This window comes from Prionailurus viverrinus, chromosome B1 (genome assembly GCF_022837055.1).
Source record: "Prionailurus viverrinus isolate Anna chromosome B1, UM_Priviv_1.0, whole genome shotgun sequence".
NCBI lineage: Eukaryota > Metazoa > Chordata > Mammalia > Carnivora > Felidae > Prionailurus > Prionailurus viverrinus.
Window position 1 is genome coordinate 167,955,257 of NC_062564.1, and position 17,736 is coordinate 167,972,992.

A 17,736-nucleotide genomic window follows, 5' to 3' on the forward strand; every position below is an offset into this window, starting at 1 on the left:
AGAAGACCATATGAAGATGGACACAGACACACAAGAATAGAGTCATGTGATGACTGAAGTAGAGACTGGAGTAATGTGTCTATAAGCCATGGAACACCAAAGATTACCCCCAACCACTAGAAGTTAGAAAGAGGCAAGGAAGGATTCTTCCTTAGAACTTTCAGAGTTCTGCTGACTCGTTAATTTTAGACTTCTAGCCTCTGAAGTGTGAGAGAATAAATTTCTCTTGTTTTAAGTCACCTAGCTTTTGGTACTTTGTTATAGCAGCCCTAGGGAACTAATACAGATGGTGAGATGGAGATCCCAGGACATTAAATCTGAACAAAGATAAAAAAGCTGTACAGAAGATTCTAGAAGAAGTGTTCTAACAAAAGGATAAAACAAAAGATCTCAACAGTAATATAACATACTCAAGAGAAAGACAAAGGTAATTGTCAAATTACAATAAAATAGTCCTAGATATATATCATTTACATAGAAGAATGGAGATCTCAATTATCTCAAAGGACAAAAAGAACATGATAAATTATATTGTAAAATCATGTTATAATCTATTGGAGTACAAGTGGAAAGTATGGGATGAATAGTAAAAATTTCAAAGAAATCTAAGATAATTAATATAGATGACAAGTATTGATTCAAGGAAAAGTAAAGAATAAAACGTAATCATTTTACACTTTGATATTCAGCTGTATTTATATTCAGTATGATCACTGAAAATACATTTAGCTTTAATGGGGCACCTGGTTGGCTCAGTCAGTTAAGCATCCAACTTCAGCTCAGTTCATGATCTCATGGTTTGTGAGTTCGAGTCCCACATTAGGCTCACTGCTGTCAACATGGAGCCTGCTTTGGATCCTCTGAACTCCCCCCCACCCATGCCACTAATTAAAGAACAGTAGTTCACATGTCTTATAAAGAATTAAAAATATATGAAAATACAAGTATAAAGAAAACTAGAAGGGTTAAAATAGTTGCCTCCTGAGAGAGAGAGTCAGAGGAGGAAGGGAGGATTGTGGTAAAGAATATACTGTTAAGATTAAATACTATTTGAGTTGTAATTCAGGTACCTTGTTTAATAAAGTAAAAACTAATTTAAAATACTTCATACAACATTTATTTAATTGATGAAACACAACAGTAATAAAAATGGAAATTTTTAAATAAGAAGTGTTTCACTAAGATAAACACAACTTATTCCAACCATGTTGCAAAGACTTGCTCAATCGTAGCTTAGGGTAGTAAGGCATACACCAACACACAGGACTATGGATTTCATTTGTTAAAGAATGAATCATTCTAAATCTCAATGCCTTTTCTACACTCAAAAAACACACAGAATGGTTTATATTTTTCCCATTATCTTGATCAAACTAAGCTGTTTGAATTTTTAAACATGTAGCCTTCAGGGGGAAAAAGTAAAATCAGCATGTTTACTCCAAAAAGTATGAAAATATTCTAAAAACACTGACCTGGCAAATATTTGATGAATGTACTCGGCCAATCTCCATATCGTGGCATCGAAAATGTACTGAGAAGTGAAAAAGCAAGCCAGTGTTATATTAATTGCCTCATTTCTAATGTGTAGAAGAAATAAGGACATTTTGTTATAATTCAAACTATTTCAGAAATCTTGGCTCCAAATCAGAAGTACTTTACTTTAAATGTAGACTTCTGTTCTGTTAGATGCTATATAACTGGCTTCACATGGAAATATTTTTCTTTAGAATGCTGCCTGCCGAGGACTTTGTGAAAGTTGAGTTGCTACAGTGATATGCTGCTTTAGTGTTTTTAGATTTTGTGGTAGAAATATAGATGATAATGCATAGATTTTTAAAATTTAAAATACCATTTCCATTTATGTTAATTCAACAAAGCTATGAATTAAATGACGGCAGTAGTCAAGTATAAATCTTAGATTTTTGCCCATTGAAAGCAAGCTTAATAAATTCATTTACTCTATGACTCCATACACTTAAATATGAGCCCATTTTGATAAGGAATATGGGAAGGAGTCTCAGTGTTGATTAATTACAGACACAAGAAAAGCAAAGCCAGCCAATTTGTTAACTAATAAATGTTTATTAGTGGACACAGCAGCTACTACGGAACAATAAGTAAGAATAGGATAAAGAAAATTGGATGTGATTAATAATATTTGATTCAATTATATAATAGAAGATTTAATACTATAGACTACTTTGATATTAGGACTTACTTTTGAGGGTATGTAAGTGAGAAGAAAGTGCCAACAAAGAAAATCTCTCCTGAGCACAAATCTTGGTACAATTTTTGTGTGCAATTCTTTTGTCTTTGGACATACTGTAGTTTATCGTAGCTGTCCTGCTTGTATCTCCCATATGGATGTAAATTCCTTGGGGACAAAAAACAATAACATCTGTTTATTATTAAACAGCAAATCCAATCCTCTTCAAAATCCCTGGCATATGTAAGGCATGCAATACATGTTTTTTCAATGAACAAATGAGTGACTGCACCCATGGCTGTTGTCACTGAAAATTTTTGTCCCACGACCTGGAAATTCTGAAAAAACAATCAAGCAGAGACAGAGATCTTGCACTCATTCCATTTATTAAAATTCATTAGTTACTGTACTAGAATTCTACTGTAGTAGGATATAAAATTAGATAATTCAGGAGACATTAAATTAAAAATATATTGATCGTTGTAATCCAGTTTCACATTTTATGGCAATTAAGAATATCTTAACCTTATTACATTGCTGAACTTTTTTCCCATAGTACAAATACTAAGCTCTTAATGTTCAAATAATCTCATTAGTTATATATATTCCTGATCCCATTTTACAGACATGGAAACTGGAATAGAGTGATTAAGTGACTTGCTGAAGATCACACAATTAATAAATGGTAAAACGCAGAGGTGCTTGGGTGGCCCAGTCAGTGAGGTGTCCAACTCTTGATTTTGGCTCAGGACATGATCTCATGGTTGGTTGTGAGAAGAAATCCCTTGTTGGACTCCACGCTGGGCATGAAACCTACTTAGGATGCTTTCTCTCCTCTCCATCTTCCCTTCCTCCACTCTATCTCTTTCTCCCCCAGATTTTTCTAATTAAAAAAGTAAGTGGTAAAACCCACACTTAAAAACACATACTCTAGTTTGCTCACAGAAATAATCATTTAAAGCTAGAATTCACAATAAAATAAGAAAACTTTCATAAATGCACACATTCAGAGGAAGTCAAAATTTGAGAGTCAGATATTAAATCCAGGTTAAATAGGATTAAAACAAGACAGGGCTTACTGAATCATGAAACAAGCCTATTTGAAGTCATGAGAATTTGTAGTGACATAAAAACAGATGAACAATTTACGAGTTATGGCTTAATGCCTTTGAAAACTTGTTCAATTTCCAGAATCATAATTGTTTTAACTTGAAGAATAGTATTTGTGAGCCTAAGTGGATTTTGTTTAGTGGGACTCTGGCAAAGAACATTGTCAATCACTGGGGCAGACTATTACTGTTGATCAAATACTTCAGTTTTTTTCTTATAGGGCCCCTTTCAATGGGGAAGTCACGGATCTACACCCAGTTGAGCTCAGGCATGGCCATGTGATTTACTCTGACTAATCAAAAGTGTGGAAGCTTCTGGGCAGAATATTTAAGAATGAACTCATGGTTTGCTACATCATTTTTCCTTCTATCACAAGATTGACAATTTTCCAGACAGAGGCTTCTCCTTCGTCTGAGATTCCAAAGAAACGAGGACATGGACCAGAGAGACAGCTGCCCAGAATGAACACATTGCATGCATGAGAATTGAATCTTTACTCTTATAAGCTGGTGAATTTTCTGAGGTTATCTGTTCCTATCATAGCATAGCTTATCTGAGTGATACAGTTAAGATAGCAACAAATATGCATTTTTTTCACCTTGGTGCAAGGCCACTGCAGTGAGCAACAACAAGCCCCATAGTCTCCATCCTCAAAATGCTTTCATTTCATCAGTTTTACAGAAGCCAATAAAGCAACAGGAGTTTCCTATAATATCAGGGAAAGAATTAAGGTACTAATGATAATATACTTTTAAAAAAGAATATAAAGTTTTAAGCAAAAAGAAACAACAACAAGAAAAGAAGGGCAGATACCAGAGAGTGCATTTAGTATTTCTTTAGAACAGGTCAGGTGGTAATGAAGCATATGTACCTCTGGGCCTAATATTGAACATTTAAGGCAGATTAATCTATATATCAAATGTAATGCAGAGAATCATACTTTTTAAAAGTACTTGACATCATGTATGTAATTCATAATAAGATTTAACATATTTTCCTTTCTTCTTCCAGTCCATCTTATTTACTATGCTTTCCAATCTGTCAATGCTCATTTACAAGTCAGAGAATATCACTGACACCTTTTAAATGTGGGTAAACACAAAGTGGATTATGTGATATGCTTCCTATGCTGACATAATTACACAGTAATTGTTTAATAAGGTGACTTAATCTTCTATATTCCGTCTATTTATTAAGGATTTCCCTTTCAAGCATAAAAAAATGTTCATAACTCAACCAAGTGAGATAAGAATGTTAATTATTTTCCCATATCACTCTGTGTTTTGATTATATTTGTAGGGCTTTGTTAGAGTTTAAATCATTTTATAGAACCCTGAAATTGTAGGCTATTTATACAGCATTAATTTTTTTAATTTACAAAAAAGTATATATTTTGAAGTCAAATTAGATTTAATGAAGTATTGTAACCACCAACAAGTAAAGTCCTTGTTGGATCACAAAACTGTACTTCAAAATCAGCCTTTTTAAAATTTACTACTTTTTTTTTAACCATACAGTGTAATATTAGTTTCAGGTATAGAATTAATTGATTCAGCACTTTCCATACAATACCTTGCACATCACAAGTGCTCTCCTTAATCCCCATCACCTAATCACCTGTTTAACCCATCCTTCCACCCACTTCCCCTCTGGTAACTATCAGTTTGTTCTCTATAGTTAAGAGTCTGTTTCTTGGTTTGCCTCTCTTCTCCCCCACCCCACCATGTTTATTTGTTTTGTTTCTTAAATCCCACATATGAGAGAAATTATGTGGTATTTTATACAGAATTATTTGTGGCAACTACCTGATGAGTTAATGCTTAGAATTTGGTCTATGCATAGCAAAGATATGTGTCCCCAATCTGTTTTATTTGTTCATTGTCAAATGGGCATTATTTCTATTATAAATAGAAATAATCAGTTATTTGGCATAAAAGGACTGAATTGTTCATCTGAATCAAATCAAATACTAGCTTACTGAAAATCATCTATGTACTGTAATATTTTAAAGCACCTGACATTTACAGCAAATCATGACACCACTATCTGTCTCACAAATTATTATTCAAGAGGTGTATGACATTGTCATTTCAAGTGTGTCTAGAGCAAGATGTTGTTCAGCATGCCACCATAGACGTGTAAATGGAATTTGGTTTCTGCAAAAATTTTATGTGGATTTATATTCAATATGCTTAGAAAAATTGATTCCATGTAAAGGCATATAACTGGGATGTATTGTTTTGTGTTTTTACATTTAGGTAAAAAAATCTACAAGACACAGATTAGTTGATGATGATTCCTTCCCTTTCTAATATATTTTTTATGAAAATGACTTGCAAGTTTGCAAGTGCAGCCATGCCTTCTATCCTGAGTTTAGGTCTGAATTTCCAACAGGCTGGACATTCTTTAGCATATCCTATCAAAACTAACAAGGGAAAAAACTAACAAAGGCATGGTTCATGTCTGCTGTGTTCCTTGATGTAACTCCAGTGCCAGGGACAACACTTAAGAGATGATTAATAAATGAATAATCGTATTTACTTAATTAATGATTATTATTAGCTTTTGCCTAATATCCCAGGGGACAGAATAAGTTGAAGATAAATTTCACATGGCAGCTAGAACAATCTTTTGTAAACACCAGCTGAATAACATTATTTCATTTCTTAATCCATCTGTGGCAGACCATTTCTCTCAGGGTAAAATGTGAACGACTGTATGGAATCAATAAAGCCCCCTGGAAATGTTAGCCCGATACTTTGCTTACAGAATTCCCAGCAGTCTTACCAGGTGAACTAAGAAGGTCCCTTCCTGGCAAGCTCAGGAAACCTCAGAATATTTGGGGATCTTGAGAAACAATTCACCTAGATATTATAGGCAAGTATAATGACAAGTATTTGGCTTGGCTTCTCGCCTTGAGAGGCTACTGAAAGTTCATTCTAGATTTTCCTTATAAAAAGTTCCAGCAAAGCAGATTTTAAAGGATCTATATGATCAATCACTATTCTTGCTGAGTTTATGAAAAAAATTTGTCTAAGTTCGTTAAACCTGGAATTATTTTTTTTTAATTTTTTTTAACATTTATTTATTTTTGGGACAGAGAGAGACAGAGCATGAACGGGAGTGGGGCAGAGAGAGAGGGAGACACAGAATCGGAAACAGGCTCCAGGCTCTGAGCCATCAGCTCAGAGCCTGATGCGGGGCTCGAACTCACAGACCGTGAGATCGTGACCTGGCTGAAGTCGGACGCTTAACCGACTGCGCCACCCAGGCGCCCCAAACCTGGAATTATTTTTATGAACAAATGAGTTTTATTTGGTTATCTCTGGAAATAAAGATGAAATTATAGAGAAAAATTATGTTTCAATAATGCATCCTTATGGATATTATTCTAGTTTTGATTGTCTTTAAATATTTGTTGTTTCCCTTAGCTAGACCATGTGAGGTAAATTGCAGAGAGATTGCCATAATAGCTCATATATAAACAATCTTCCTGCTTACTACTCTGTGGGAATAATAAAAGGGACCCTATGAGCATATGATTAAACATCTGGACAATGGAATGGGCTTCTCAGTAATTGTGTAACCATCTATCACCTTAATCAATTCTATATGGCTGGACTAATAATATCTCTCCTTAAAAGTTAGAGTGTATACCACTCCACAGGGTTAACTATGAAATTGTGGAGATAATGGATGGCCCCGCCCCCTTGATAATTGGACTGGATGATGCTCTTGAGGATGCCCTTATTCCCGAGACAGGTCAACTCCCACTTGCCATCAAGAGATCTTCATGGATTGAAAGTGTGAGGAATAATCAGTGTTGGATATATTTTGGAGAAAAGGATTATAGAATATACTGACAGTTTGATGGCAACTAGAAGACTTGCTACTTACTGAAATGAAAAAGTCAAGGGGAAGAGTAAGCTTTCATTTTTCACATGTGTTTAAAATGTGTACTAAATGTCTAAATCCATGTAGTAAGTAGTTAAATGTTTGAGCTTGAGCTCAAAGGTAGAAGTCTGGGTTTGAGATCTAAATCTGAATATTGTCAGTGTATGCATAATATTTAAATTGCCTTTATCTGCATGGTATTGGAGTGTATGGTAAGTGCAGATAGATATGGGGAAAAATCCTAGGACTAATCCAACTGTTAGAGGTCAGCAACCAGTACCTGAAACTGAGAAAAGTAAGTAAAACCAGTAAGAGGAGGTGGCCAACTATACCTAATTGTTAGACCGACCCTTTGAATTTACCATTGTATTTATCAACTTGGCCATTCTGATTCTTGAAAAGAGCTTTTCTGCAAAGTCATAGGATTCTGAAAGGAGACAAGAGGGAATTTGGTGTGAACAGCCATACCTTTGAAAGAATTTTGCTATAGCGAAAACAGAATAAAGCAGTAGTTGGATAAAAATATGGAAAAAAGAGAGGTTTGTGTTTTTGAATAAAAAAGAGCTTTCAGAATACTTTTATGCTGATGGGAATGATTTAGTAGATACTAAGAACTTGATTATGGGAATCAAGGGAGGATAGCTAGAGCTATCATCCTAAATAGGTATGAGGAAATGGGTTCTAATGTCCACTTAGAGAGGTTGGTGGATGAAGGGCATAACATTTCATCCACAATGGCAGTAATGAAAGCAGAATACAAGGATGCTGTTGCAAACAAGTAGGGCGAGTTGCTCTTGTAGGTTATATTCTAATTGCATGTAAATTTTTTTAATGTTAATTTATTTTGAGAGAGAGACAGAGAGAGAAAGAGAATGAGAAGGGAAAGGGACAGAGAGAGGGAGAGAGAGGATCCAAAGAGAGCTCTGTGCTGTTAGTGCAGAGCCCAATGTGGGGTTTGATCTCATGAACCATGAGATCCTGACCTAAGCCAAAGTCAGAGTCAGATGCTTAAGCTACTGAGCCACCCAGGCACCCCTATAATTTTTAAAGTAACAGAAATATCATAACAATAAGAATAGAGAGATAGTAAAATATTCCAGGTGGAAAAAAAGAGTGAAAAATTACCACTAGTTGGCAACACTGGGGCCTATGTGAAGTTTATGATCCTGATTCTAAAATAAGACCCATCGGTATAATTGTGAATTTATCTCCAAACACCATCAGTTGTGGTTGAGCTCAGGCACAGATAGACAGAAGGAGAATATAAGTAATATTGTTGTTTTCCAGATAACATTCATGAAGCAAGAGAATGTAGCTTTCTATTCATCCTCACGAACCAGGGAATCTTAGTTTTAGAAGCAGGAAGAAAAGATGTGGGTATGGGAAACAGAGAGACAATATGTTTTGTAATGTAAGTCTCAGAGGGGTTTATAGATTGTAGGAATGGATATGCAAAGGTAGTGAGATGGAGTGTTAGGCGGTTGGGAACACAGAATGAGATGTTTGAAATTTGGTTTATGGAGAAGTTGCAGTAACTTATAATAACCAACACTAAAGGGTGACTATATGTGGCTGAAGTCAGGGAGAGAATATTACCTTGGAAAAAGGCATTGACAGGCCAAGGTATTAGAAACAGTATCTTTATTAATACAGAATTCATAAAAATTGGCCCAGTAATCTATAGATGCCTCAAAAAAGTAGGCATAGGAGATAGTATGTTCACCATTGATGAAATTCTGTCTGTATTTTTATAGAGAGAAAGAATGACTTGGAAGCAAGACTGAGGAGTGAGGAGAATGCTGACCCCAAATACAGGCCCAGTGGTATGAAGGGTATGGAAAAAAATATGCCTCGGGACAGTTACATGACAAGCAGTATCCTTCGGGGAATGCTAAATTTTAATATAATACTGATCAATGTTAATCTTTAAGAGGATGATAGAGTAGTTAATATTTCCAAATAAGATCTTTTAACCCCATTAATTTTTGTGCTGCTCATGAAAATAATGTTACACACAATAAACTCAAAGCAGCCTAGTATAATGGTAAGACTTTAGGCTCTGGAGTAAGAACGGGCTGAGTACGCTTTTCATTATTTCATATGACAAATATGTGACCTTGGGCAAATTGCTTAATGTCATTGTGACATTGTGCTTTGGAGAATGATGACTTTAGAGTCTGAAGCTTTAAAGGTACACCTATATATCTCCCCAAATCAAGTTCTTAGTCACCTTGATACGTGAGAAACCTAAAAGGAGTATTTCCTTATTTGGGAGATGGAAGGGGAGGATGAAAGTATCTTATAAAAAATAATTTTTGAATTCTAAGCCTATCACATATCCTAACAATGGCAGTGAAATCTGGTGCTTCTAAGGGCCTTCTTTTACATGGGAAGAACTGAATATTTTGAGAACATAAAGAGTCCACATCCTCTGGTGAGATTACTTAAGAAAACTTAATACATTTGATAAGAAAATCCTCAAATCCAAAGGTTCTGTGAGGCAAGCTTGAAGCAATGACTTCAAGTTTCTTCTCAGCAGTACTAGGGGTGAAAAGCAAGTGCCAAATTGTATGTCTGAGTATAATATCTAATGCAGAAAAAGGACAAAGCCATTAAGTGGGCAAAATTCTTGATCAGGACAGGAGAAAATCAGAACTTGGGGAACACAGAGATATTGGGGTACAATTCCAATTTTTTCCAAATGTTTTTCAGCTTTATTTACTTTCCCATTTTTCATGGCATATTCTCTTCTATTATTCAATAATTTCTCTGGGTTTATTTATTATTCTGACCTATCTTAAAAATCACAAATTAAGACAGGAAAAACTAATACATAACCATAAACCATACCTAATCTTAATTCAAAAGGAAAAGTATATTGTTATAAGTACAAACACAATACACTTAAAACAGTAGTGTATGGAAGAATTTCTTGGTTGTTCTGAGGTATATTTTGATGTTTGTTTTTATCTATTATGGAACATGGCCATTCAAAATATTTATACCCAATTTGCCTATAAAAATATACATCTGAGTCTATAAGCCAAAGAAGACATGCCTTCTTTATTTTGCATGTATCTCTAATTTTTGCTTAAAGTTTATTTATTTATTTTTTTTTGAGAGAGAGAAAGCACAAGCAGGAGAGGGACAGAGTGAGAGGGAGAGAGAGAATCTCAAGCAGCTTCCACACTGTCAGTGCAGGGGCTGATGCGGGGCTCAGTCACGAACAATGAGATCATGACCTGAGCAGAGATGAAGAGTTGGGAGGCTTAACCGACTCGCCATCCAGTTGCCCCTGCATGTGTTTCTAAATTTTAATAAACAATTACAATAATTGTCCTGGAATGAAATAATTATATTATTACTCCTTCACTTGCATTTAAATACAACCATCTACTTACTTGCCACGAATTGTGTGTCATTCTTTTTCTGAAATATGCAGAAGTAAAAATAATCCACAACTACTACTGAGTTTCCATCTTACAAGAGCTTCTATCTCTCTCTAACCCTCCTCTAACTGCTTTACTTCTAATTCTCACCTGGATCATTAGAAGGGCCCCCTTTACTGATTTTCCTGTCTCCAGACTTGTTCTCAGGGTTCAACAGCTCTGCTACTCATAGAGTGTTATAAAATACAAGTTATTCCTCTGTTTAATGTCTTTTCACTGTTTCTAAAATAAAGTGATGCAAGATGCTGTGTGATTTGGCCAGTATTATACTTTTCACTTTTTACCCAAGGATGCCATTTCTGTTTTTCTCCATATCTTACTGGCCTCACCTACTCTATTCCTGAGCCACCCTCGCCCTGCCTTCCTTACTCTCTAACACACATTTCACCAGTCTCATTCACTATTCACAACTCAACTTAATATCATTGTCTCCAGAAGGCTTTCTTTCTTTGAGTAAATATGTTAGAAAATATTTACTTACATATTTACTTACATCTTCTTTGGCACCATGCCTTGTACAAACCAAAGGGAAATTAGTCTATCATCACCATCAAAACCTCCTTAAATTCCAGTACTGTTATAGAATGCTGTGAACCAGAAAGAAGAAAATAGATAAAGTAGGAAGCAGCAGGTATATACAGGGTCTGCAGATGGACTGTGAGAATATGAACAAAGCACTGATATAACATACTGTGGGAATTTTTCATATCTTTAAATAATGACTTGTATAAATGAAATCAGTGACAGATTCACATTCACAATAATTTTGAGCAACTACAAATGTATTCAGTGAATTGTGTCATTTTATATCCATAGTTGGCCTATTTTATCTGTTAATATTCCATTTAAATATATAAAAATGCAAGTGTTAACTCTTTCTCCGTATTAATGTGGAAATAGTCCTTTGATGTTATTTTAAATTACTTTTTGAAATTTCAGCCAACTGTGGTTTCCTTTCCTTTTTCTTCCTTTAAAATGATAATGATTAAATGTATGTTTTTAAGATAGTTTTTATACTATTTTTTAGTTTGTATTAATAATAGAAACCATTTGATATGTACCTAAAATTAAGAAATTCAGTTGGTTGTTGATTATTGTTCATTATCAAATAATTGATTAGAGACTTAATTTCTGAAAAGCAAGTATCTAATCAAAATATTTTGTTACTAGTGGCTGATTTCTAGGTCTCTTCATAGATTTGCTAGTACTTTTGTTATAAAAATCAGCTTTTTAATAGTTTATTTTCAATAATTTAAAAATAATTATTTAACACTTTTTACATGACTAGGATTGCTTTGTTTTTTGGCATGTCTACTGAACTAAAATGTGAAAAAAAAAATGTTTTGTTTTTTCATTTCTTTTTCCCTGGTTTCAACCCACCCCAAGAAATCAGGCAGAAAAATGAAAGTCTTTTTTTCTAATGAGGAAACAACAATGAACTTTTTGCAAAATAACCTAAGTAGCTTTTAAATATCAATTAGTATTGTGTTCCTGTGGCCTAGACCTCAAAATGTTGGCTAATGATACTAAGTTGGCTGATATTTAAAAATATTTTTTAAAAAGGAACACGTGAGACCTTTGATGGATTAAATAAATTCAAATCACAATTTGTAGCACTTATCCATTTATGAATTTATATAAAAAGCACATATTGTGCATTTAATATGTCCAATACATGAGGTTAGCATTGGGCAACTAGAATGATTATAGAGAGACAAAGCCTCTGCCTCTAACTAAATTATATTCTTACGTGAATGATATTTACTAACCAAATATTAATGTAAGAAAACCTATTTACAAACTGTATTAAATGCCATGTAGGAAAGGAGTAGAGTGTCACGAATGTAAATATCACAGGAACTTGACTTAGTCAAGGCAATCAGAGAAAGTTTACCTGAGAAAAATTATATTTAAGACTTAAAAGAGAGAGTGCAAAAAAAATGGGTAGGAGAACATTAAACAGATGAAAAAAGCATAATGTTCCATAGACTAAAGGAAAGCCCAGTATAGGTAGAGCATGAGAAGTAAGGATGATGAGAAGACTATGGGCTGGGTCATAGACATTCTTACAGGTCATATTGAAACACTTTTGTTTCCTGAGAGAAACAATAAAATGTAATCCAATATTTATTGATTTTAGGCCCAGGATCCTTTTCTCTAACTCTGGCAACTATCCCAGTTTTCATTTAGGAATCCCCCTGTCAGTCTGCAAGGCTCAGAAGGCTCCATTTTCTTGACCTAGGCATAAGATGTCCCCCTGGCAATTCAGTCATATCCATCAAAGCTCAACCTTTGGCTTGAACCCCTGAAAAGAATTTTCTCATTTCTTCTGATTTGAACACCAAGAAAAATAAGTTTGGGCTGCCACAGCCATCTTGTATATGTAAACATGAGAATGAAGCCTGTAGAAAAAGAAGAAAAGAAGAAAAAGTTGGAGAATAACCAGGTCCTGACAGCATTGATATACCTTAATTCAAGTTCCATCTTGAATTTTTAAGTATATTAACTAAAATTTCTCTTTTCATTAGGGCATTTTGTTCATTTTTTCACCCTTAAAAAGATCTGACATTAAAATGTATTGTTATACAACTTGAAGATAGTAGAGAGAGAAAAACTACGTTTAGAAATAGTTTGGATAGAGATACAAGTAACATATGCTGCACCAATGAACTGTGGAAATGATGGTATTGATAGGGAATATCAAAAAGGTTAGGAAGCAAAATATATAGGGCATTGAAATATGTTGGTCAAAGATTAAGATGAAAGTGAATAACTTGTAGGTTTCAAGCCTATGCAATTTAATGGACACTTATCATTTAATAATTGTGGAACAATAGACAAAGTATTGGGATAGGTTTTGAATTGAGTTTTAGATGTGTTGAATATACCTTTGACATACTAAGGTGGTTGCTGGGTAAAACCTGGTATATATAAATGCATTTTGAAGCCATTGGAATATAAAAGAAATAACATGAAGGAAAGGGTATAAAAAATATCAAGACAATGTTCCTAAACTTAAGAAGAGTGTATTCAAAAGGCGCCTGGTGGCTCAGTCAGTTAAACAGCCAATGTTGATTTTGGCTCGTCATGATCTCACTGTCATGAGATACAACCCCCACATCAGGCTCCATGCTGGATGTGGAGCCTGCTTAAGGTGGAGAGCTTAACGCTCTCTCTCCCTCTCCCTTTGCCATTCCCACCTAAAAAAGAGGAAATCAAAATATATAAGGATCTCATAAAACTCAGAATAAATAAATAAATAAATAAATAAATAACCCTATTGAAATGTGTAAAAGACCTGTATAGACATTTCTCACCAAAAGACATACAAATGGCCAACATGTGTATGACGAGATGCTCTTCATCACTAATCACCAAGGAAATGCAAATAGAAACCATGAGATACCACCTCACACCTGTTGGGATGGATATTATGAAAAAGACAAAAGATAATAGGTGTTGGCAAGGGTGTGAAGAAAAGGAACTATTTACAGTCCTAATTCTAGATTCTGAGAAAATCTTCCTTCATTACTGAAACCAGGTAAGATATTTGATGGTGGCTTCATGTGTTCTTGCATTCCTTAACTTCCATTAAATTAGTGTCATTTTCATCCATCGTTACTCTTTCAGATGCTTCAGTTATTCTGAGCTACAAAAATTCCAGTATCAAATTCTTTCCTGTTACTATTTTCTGTTTCCCTGATTGGTACCTAGAATATGGGTATCTTTATCATTTAAAAATTGTTTTCTAATTCCTACTTTTTATTTCTTCAGTTTTTTTTAATTTCAATTATGCCATCTTCTAAACGGTCTATGTTTACTTTGTTTTGCTCTTCCATGCTTATGCTTTTTCCTTCAAATACTGTGGATAGTTTGCTGGTTGCTTACCGATCCAATGGATACCTCTGTTAACATGATTTTTTGATTTATCAACTGGAGTCTATCTTTTGACATTTTACTGTGAATGTTGAACTTAACATCTTTTGATTTCATTCTACCTTTTATCATCCTCTGTTTCCTTACAGTTCTAAGATTAATAATTTAATATTTTAAATTCTTCTTTTGGTTACAGTCTTAAATGTAATGCATTTCTTTTCAGAATAAGTATTTACTTTGAGAAGACAGAGGTATACCTATTCTCTTTTGTAAGGAACTCTCTTTTATATTCCTGAGTGTTTTCTTTCTTTCTTTCTTTCTTTCTTTCTTTCTTTCTTTCCTTCTTTCTTTTCTTCTTCTTCTTCTTCTTCTTCTTCTTCTTCTTCTTCTTTCCTTCCTTCCTTCCTTCCTTCCTTTCTTTATTGCTCGCTTGCTGCCTTGCTTTCTTGCTTTCTGTGTGTTATCTCACTAGGATATATCTCAGGTTGACATTTAAATGCTCTAAGAATTAATTGTTTTAGCAATCACTTGATCAATCACTTTTCTTCAAAACTTGAAATATGCCTAGATCGTTTGGTACTAAGAATATGTCAACTTCATCCAGAGCTTCTGCCAATTCTCTTTTTTCAGATACTAACCCACTTCCGGTAACACTTGCTTTATTTTTCTTCCGTTTTTTATTTAAATTCTAGTTAGTTAACATATAGGATAATATTGTAGGGTAGAATTTAGTGATTCATCACATATATAACACCTAACAATAGCATTTGTTTTAGATAGCACTTGTAGGGCATGTGTTTTAATACAAGTAGCCATCTCAGACACATATTTTCTCTTTTATTCTTTAATATCAGCAGGTTTGATCGGTGACCCCTTGATCCAACCAAAATAATCTTTATTATGAATTTGAACTGCTAGAAATTATCTGAATCTTTTTTTCTGCTCTTCCAAAAACTCCAAATTTTGTATGCAAATTTACCAATATCAATTTTAGGTTTCAGGGAGGAACAGTATAAAAAGCAAATCACACCCTTTATCTAGGATTTTGGTGACTCATCTGAGTATTGGTCTGCTAATTAACATACAACTTTTAAAGATTCAAGTATAATTAACATGCAGTGTTACATGAGTTTCAAGTGTACAATATAATGATACAACAATTCTTTAAATTACTAAGTGCTCCGCATGATGAGTGTGCTCTTAATCCCCTTCAGTTTTTCATCCATCTTTCCACTGACCTCCCCCCAGGCAACCACCAGTTTGTTCTCTATATTTAGGAGTCTATACTTTTGTTTGTCACTTTTTTCTTTGTTCATTTGTTTTGTTTCTTAAGTTCCACCTATGAGTGAAATCATATGGTATTTGTTTTTCCCTGACTAACTTATACTCTCTAGATCCAACCATGTTGTTGCAAATGGCAAGATTTCATTCTTTTCTATGGCTGAGTAATATTCCTGTGTGTGTGTGTGCATGTGTGTTTGTCACATATTCTTTATCCACTTATCAGTGAAAGGGCATTTGGGTTTCTTCCATATCATGCTATGGTAAATAACGCTGCAATAAACATAGGTCCACATATATCAGATAAATGTTTTCAAAAAAATTAGTGTTTTCATTTTCTTCAGGTAAATACCCAAATTCCAGTGGAATTACTGGATCCCATTGTAATTCTATGTTTGTAATTTTTCATAATTCTATTGTTAACTTTTTGAGCAAACTTTATACTGTTTGCACAGTGGCGGAACCAGTTTTCATTCCCAGCAACAGTGCACAAGAGTTCCTTTTTCTCCACATCCTTGTTAACACTTGTTGTTTCTTGTGTTTTTTGTTTTAGCCATTCTGATGGGGATGAGGTGATAGCTTATTGTTATTTTGATTTGCACTCTTCTGATATTAGTGATGTTGAACATTTCTTCATGTGTCTGTTGGCCATCTCTATGTCTTCTTTGGGAAAATGTCTATTCATGCCTTCTGCCCAATTTTAACTGGATTATTTGTTTTTTTTTTTTTGTCATAGATTAAATGACCATAAATATATATATTTTTAAATCTGGGCTCTCTATTCTGTTCCACTGATGTATGTGTCTATTTTTGTGCTAGTAAAATACTGTATTGATTATGATAGTCTTGTAATTTATCTTGAAATCTGGGATTGTGATAGCTCCAGTTTTGTTTTTCTTTTTCAAGATTGCTTTGGCTATTTGGGATCTTTTGTAGTTTCATACAAATTTTAGGATTATTTGCTCAAAGTTTGTGAAAATACTGTTGTTATTGATAGGGATTGCATGAAACGTGTAGTATGGACACATTTGGGGGCAGTATGGACGATTTCCCAATCCATGAACATGAATATCTCTTCACTTTTTGTATCACCTTCAATTTCTTTCATCAATGTTTTATAATTTTCAGTAAAGGTCTTTCACCTCATTGGTTAAGTTTATTTGTAGGTGTTTTCTTTTTGGGGGGGTTGCATTTATAAATGATATTGTTTTCATAATTTTTCTTTCTGTTACTTCATTATTAGTCCATAGAAATGCAACACATTTCTGTATATTAATTTTGTATCTTGTGACTTTACTGAATTCATTTATCAGTTCTAGTAGATTTTTAGTGGAGTCTTTAAATTTTCTATAACTAGCATATAATTTGAGACCACCAAAAAAAAAAGATACCAATGGCTTGCATTATTTCCCAAATTACACATATAGTGTCACATTGTTACTCAAATTTAAGAGATCTTGGGAATGGTACTAGAAATGTGTGTAATACTTATCTTAAATGAGTGGCCAGACAATGCCTTAATTATTATACAGACAAATATCTGTAGGAAATTTCTCTAAATCAAGTGCCTATTATTTTATACACATGGATATGACAAATTGGGAATCTGGGAATTCAAATAGTCACTGTTGCAAATGTCCTGATCTCTCAGTAAATCTTTCTTCTCTTTGAGTTTTACTTCATGTATATGCTCTTATGTATGTATGTATGTATGTATGTATGTATCTATCTATCTATCTATCATCTATCTACCTATCATCTATTTATTTTCTTTGCCCCTAAATTTTTCTACTATTATTATTTCTCAGATCTGTAGTCACTCTATTGCTTTAAGGTGTATCCATATTTTATTTTTTTTAAGTTCACTTATCTTGAGAGAGAGAGCACACAAGTATGGGAGGGGCAGAGAGGGAGAGAGAG

At 34.0% G+C, this 17,736-nt stretch overlaps 1 long non-coding RNA gene across 2 annotated transcripts in view; it reads left to right on the top strand.

Annotated features, from left to right (window-relative positions):
• The window catches only part of LOC125163302 (uncharacterized), a 266,713-nt gene that overhangs the window by 213,924 nt on the left and 35,053 nt on the right, over window positions 1–17,736 (top strand). For both annotated transcript variants that reach the window (XR_007151387.1, XR_007151388.1), the window contains exon 3: window positions 8,965–9,042. This is a non-coding gene — a long non-coding RNA (uncharacterized LOC125163302). The remainder of the gene's footprint in view (window positions 1–8,964; window positions 9,043–17,736) is intronic.